Consider the following 6,000-nt stretch of genomic DNA (forward strand, 5'->3'; position numbering starts at 1 on the left):
AGCCAGGCACAACAGCCAGACACAACAGCCTGACACAACAGCCAGGCACAACAGCCAGACACAAGACACACACAGACACAACAGACAAGGGTCATCATGGACTACCAACAGTATTGTGGTACATCTGAAAAATACATGAACAAGTCTGCAAATGTCAACCCCGGTACAGTGACCCCCACTCATGTTGACAGGTGTTGGCTCCCTCCCATGCAGCACATGTTGGCTCCCTCCCATGCAGCACATGTTGGCTCCCTTCCATGCAGCACATGTTGCTTCCCTCCCATGCAGCACATGTTGCTTCCCTCCCATGCAGCATATGTTGGTTCCCTCCCATGCAGCACGTGTTGGTTCCTTCCCATGCAGCATATGTTGGTTCCCTCCCATGCAGCACATGTTTGTTCCCTCCAATGCAGCACATGTTGGCTCCCTCTCATGCAGCACATGTTGGGTCCCTCCTATGCAGCAGACTATGTTGGCTCCCTCCCATGCAGCACATGTTGGCTCCCTCCCATGCAGTATGATCATCCGGTGAAAATCTTTTGACAATTTCTGAATCTTTTAATTCGTCTAACATTTGGTTATAATTTATCACCATCCATATTCTTTATGTAGCCTGCTGATATTTTCTCATTTTCATTATATGTAACAACGTGAGGTGAAAGAGAATAATGATAGCACAGAACTACTACCCATCACCAGCACCACTGCTACTACTGCTGCTACTGCTACTACTGCTGCTGCTGCTACTACTACTACTACTACTAGTACTACTATTACCACTTATAATATGATAGGCCAGTAGGCCTCCTGCAATGGTTAGCCCTTTCACCTCCAGTTATCTGTATATACCCTATGTATACATGCTTATGTTGTCTTGACAAAACTCCTGGAGAGCGAAACGTTGCCGGAATAAAATGCCACATTAGTTGCACGTGTCCTTTTACTTGACATATTACAGGTAATTCCACCAACATTATTACACAAAAGTTATATTACTGCTTGAATGTTCCTTGCAAGTGGTAAATCTCTCGTCGACTACAACAGTTTGGTTCTCAGTCCCTTTGTTGCTTGTAATTAACAGATTAGTCTTCACTGAGGAACTCTATTGAATGTTTTCTAAGAATATGAAATTAGATGTAATCTGCCCATCCATCTTTTTTCATGAATATTTATAACTATCCTTACGTCTTAACGAATTTGATAAATAAGAATTCGCTGATTACAAAAATAAATAGTCTGCTAGTAAGTAGTTTTTTGGCTGGTATGTTATTTTTCCAATTTCTTTTTCCAATAAACGACTGTCGTTGAGACAGACGCTATATTTCAAAAGGTCATATGTCAATTTTTTTTCATACTGGTACTATACGTAGTCATTTTTTAATTGACAAGACGCTATCTAATTTGGGTCTATTTAAATGTTGTCGATATCCAATAATAACTTATTAACTTCCTCTATGGATTTTGTATAATTTCTTGCATTACCACTGACTGCTCCTACTGCAGCTAAGTGTCCATCTCCGCTCTCTGGATTTTAGCATTATCTCCTGCATTTCTTTCTCCAAGTTTTTGTTATTGTAGTCATCCTTAATTCTTTGCGATTTGTCTTTCACATAGTCAACAGTGAGCAAATATGAAAAAAAGAGAAATTTCAGCTTTTCTTTTGTCTAATATCTCCAGTCTTAAAGATAATTTTTCTTCCCTCCACTGTATATTAATTTTTGTCATGTTTGAATTTTTGGTAAACGTCTTGTTGGCAAGTTTTCTCTGCTGGTTCCAAGTCACTCCTCTCGTGGTTTATGGTTCATCAGCATCCTAAACCCTTCATTTATAATTAATAAAATATGAGAAGAATTTAAGATACATTAGACATATTTTTGGGTAGAATATAAGCTGTGTTTCACGGACCACTGACTACCTTCCAACATCATAAAACATCAGGTGTTGTTTGGGGGGTGGCAGCGAGTTGCAGTCTCGTCCTTACATGCCTTCCTGTTAACCTTTTATTTTTATAGTTCCTTGATAATGTTAGAAGTCACGAAAGCGCTTGGAATTTCGCTATTTTTTTACAGTGGTGGTTCTGCATATTGTGATTATATATATAAATATATAAATATATATATATATATATATATATATATATATATATATATATATATATATATATATATATATATATATATTTGTCGTGCCGAATAGGCAGAACTTGCGATCTTGGCTTAAATAGCAATGTTCATCTTGCCATACAGGACGAGCGAAAATTTGTGTATGCAATAATTTCGCCAAAATCGTTCTGAACCTAACGAAAAAAATATATTTCATTGTGTTTGTTTAGTATTAAATTACTGTAAACAAATCTAAAATATATTTAGTTGGGTTAGGCTAAAATAAATTGCTCTTGTTAAAACAAGGTTAGGTAAGTTTTCTAAGTTTCTTTTGGTGCAAAATTAAAAAAAATTGCATTAACATTAAGGAAAAAAATATATCTTTAAACGTATAAGAGAAAATTTTGGAAAGGACTTAATTTTAAATGAGTTATTGCTAATTGACCAGTTTTACATATTCGGCACGACATATATATATATATATATATATATATATATATATATATATATATATATATATATATATATATATATATATATAATATATATATATATATTTGCAATACAAGCCACGGGGGTGGAACTCTTTATCTTGAGTACTTTCACACTTCTCACTGCGTCATTAGGAGCTGTGCAATGTTGCATGGGCAGCAACAGGAGAAATAGGGTTAAGTTTTTTCAGAGTAAAGTAGCGCGGTGGCACCAGCCAATATATGACTCAAGTCATATATTAGCGCTACCATGTAATGGAGTACAGCTTAAGATATATAAAACAGCAGTCTTCATACAAGATAGACATGGAAATAAGCATTTCACCGAAGGTGCTCGTTATTCAAATAGCTTTTCTTTTGATTAGTTAAATTTACAAACTTAAACCTATTAACCTTCATCAGTTATTTTTTCGGAGACTTAAGAGACTAGTCCTCTGCATGGTGTACTCTCCATTTCCCCAGCCTCCCTTTCCCTTCCCACTTAGAACACGACCTACAACAGTCATCTGATTAAAAATGTACTTCTTTACTATGTGAAAAAGGGCATCATTCGTGAGGAAAATGGTCAATGTCTCTACCCGCCCCTGGATCTAGCCCTGATTCTTCTATTGTAATCTGAACGCTCTACTACTGAGTTAAAAGCCGCGCGGTGTAGCACATTCTATTAGCTAAAAACGGCTTTCGGGAACTTTAATTTATAATCAAATAGGACTATACTAGTGTAGTGCCACAGTAGAACCAATGTCTGATCAAGAATGTTCAAAATCTAAAGAAAGTCTTCAGGCTCGATGCAAGACCGAGCCCAGAGTTGACAAGATTCAGCAATGAGGAAACGAAAGGAATGAATCGAACGACAATAGAGAACAGAAGGATCAGATAGATATGATTGCAAGGTATAAGATACTCATAGACTTTACACAAATAACCCGCACATAGGAGAGAGGAGCTTACGACGTCGCAAGTTCCTCTCTTCTATGTGCGGGTTATTTCTGTTCCAGTCACGGTATTGTGCTTTGATGTTCTTTACTCAGAGACTTGGTAAAACGGACAGACAGACTGAAAAGTGATGATCACGAAGGAGAGTGGTATAAATGAAAGCTAAAGAAATATATTAGCCATAGCAATGACAGAGAATATTCCTTCAAGATAAAGGTAGTCAGAAAGTGCAACAATCTCGATGAGAAAGTGGTGGAAATAGACTTACGCAAAATTTTAAGAATGGGTATGATAGGATTAATGAAGCTAAAATCTGTTAAGTGTGATTAAGCCACCGCTGACCACGTGACCAAGCCAGCATACAACCTCACATATATTCTACATGCACACAACATCCTTTGATAACATTTAAAATCATGCCACACGTCTGTATGAATAACAAAAACACCTTTTTTCACTTCCCTGTCAAACTCAGATCTACATTCGTTTGCAACCTTCAGCTAACTGGTTTTTTTTCCGATTCTCGTGTCTGTGAAATGTTCTGTGTTTTTGTACACTATATAGAAAGCCATCGTGTTTAATGTTCATATTTATATTGATATGTCGAAATTCTTACAGGCGAGTGTTTTATGGGGCGAAGAAGAGCGGCCCCACTGGCAATGTACACACTGCGGAAGTGGCTCTACTGGCTCACTTAGCACTGATAACAGGTGTAGAGCGGGTGTATGACTGATGTGGGACTAGTGTGGCGCTGATGTAAAAGCAGACAGCAGCCACACTTGAGCAGCCACACAGGCAGCACAACACTGACTGCTGTTGCTCTCACACACACACCTTATACCTACCACCCGCCGCCCCACACACCCTCACACACACACACACACACACACACACACACACCCTCACTCTCCCATACCTCCACACACCAGCCAGTCTTTTAATATATTCCATACAGAAGTTATGATGTTGCAATTAAATAAAACAAAAAACTAAAACGACTCTCTCTGTTTTCTGGAATATGTTATATCTCTGGACTTGAAGGATGGGGCAAAACGATGAATGACTCAGCCAATCAGAATCTTAAAATAAAATGTTCAGGATTTTTGATTGGTAAGAGCCAGCAGCGAGGCAGCGAATCAGGGAGCGAGCGAGTGTAGAGCTTGCGCAGGAACTGCCTCTCCTTCCCTCACGTGAGGCACATGCTGTTGTGGTCAACTATCATACTCTTTAATATAAAGCTTTCAGTTACACAATTTCACTTATTATAACGAATGCTGTCGACAGAAAGGCGCCATTCACTGATATTTTCCCAATGGTTCAATATAAGCATCATTCATACTATTGAGGACTAGGACAGATTTTTTTAATTTCCTGTTGGTACTTTTATATATTTTTTTTTTCTGATAAGAGCATAATACTCCCAGAGCCATTACTAGTACTGTCTGCTGGAGTCTTTGACAGTGCAGTCTGTGGAGTCTTCACTAGTCCTGTCTGCTGAAGTCCTCAGTGGATTGAAGAATACAATCATAATAAATACAAGAGAAGGCAGGTGTCGCTGGAAGAGGTGTTAGAGGTGGCAGACGCAGCTGCACCTACCACCACCACCTTCACACAACACACAACAACATCTTTTAAAACCTGCCGACATGTGTGCCTTGGTGCATATTTTATAGAGTTTCGATTCTCTTCACATTCTGCGTGTCAGCTGTGTCTCCATACCTCCTAGTTCTTATTTAATTCTCCCAATCACCCATTTCATTTCGTTTTACATTCTATTGCCATTTTTCTTCTCTTATCCTCGTTCAGACTCTTGCGTTAATCCTTCTCTGATCCTTCGATATTGTTCATTACTTCTGTTATACATTTATTTATTCTATTCTTTTCATCTCTTGCTTCGCTCTTCTTGCACTCTATATCATCGTCTTTAGAATCGTTTAGTCATTTTCTCCGCAGTATCTGTATTTAAAGAAGATTTCCACTATATTTTTACAGATTTTTTAAACACTTCATAAACACTATATGATATCATTTGTATTATATTTCTTATTTTACTATATACATCCACACATCCCTTTGTTCTTCTAAGTCTTCTTCTTCCTTGCTTCAGCTAAATAATAAAAATAACAGTAATTTTATTTTGCATTTATGTCCATATGATAAACATCAAACACATCCGATTAACATAACTTTGGTTAACATGCCAGCCTCTCCCTGCACAGAACCACTAGCTTATACGCTCATTCCCTCCAGCGACATATATGACTTCACACTGTATTATTAACACCCCCGAAAGAGGAGGTAAGTTTAATATATACAAAGAATTATTAATAATTATCATGCTTAAATATCCTTACAGGAACACAACAAATCAACTGGTACCTTCAAGGTTTTCCACCTCAGGCTGTGGTCCATATATGACAAAATCCCCAGTCGAAAAAAGAAAAAAAAACATATGTCGATTCGAGACCTTT

General features: G+C 37.7%; 1 protein-coding gene across 3 annotated transcripts in view; it reads right to left on the bottom strand.

The window, feature by feature from the left end:
- Dpp10 (Dipeptidyl peptidase 10) overlaps nt 1-4,340 on the bottom strand; it is a 470,951-nt gene extending 466,611 nt beyond the window's left edge. For all 3 annotated transcript variants that reach the window (XM_070092527.1, XM_070092528.1, XM_070092526.1), the window contains exon 1: nt 4,146-4,340. The gene's annotated coding sequence lies outside the window, so the exon portion shown is untranslated. The remainder of the gene's footprint in view (nt 1-4,145) is intronic.
- Between the last annotated feature and the right edge of the window lie 1,660 nt (nt 4,341-6,000).

This window comes from Cherax quadricarinatus, chromosome 39 (assembly GCF_038502225.1).
Source record: "Cherax quadricarinatus isolate ZL_2023a chromosome 39, ASM3850222v1, whole genome shotgun sequence".
In the NCBI taxonomy this organism is placed as follows: Eukaryota; Metazoa; Arthropoda; class Malacostraca; order Decapoda; family Parastacidae; genus Cherax; species Cherax quadricarinatus.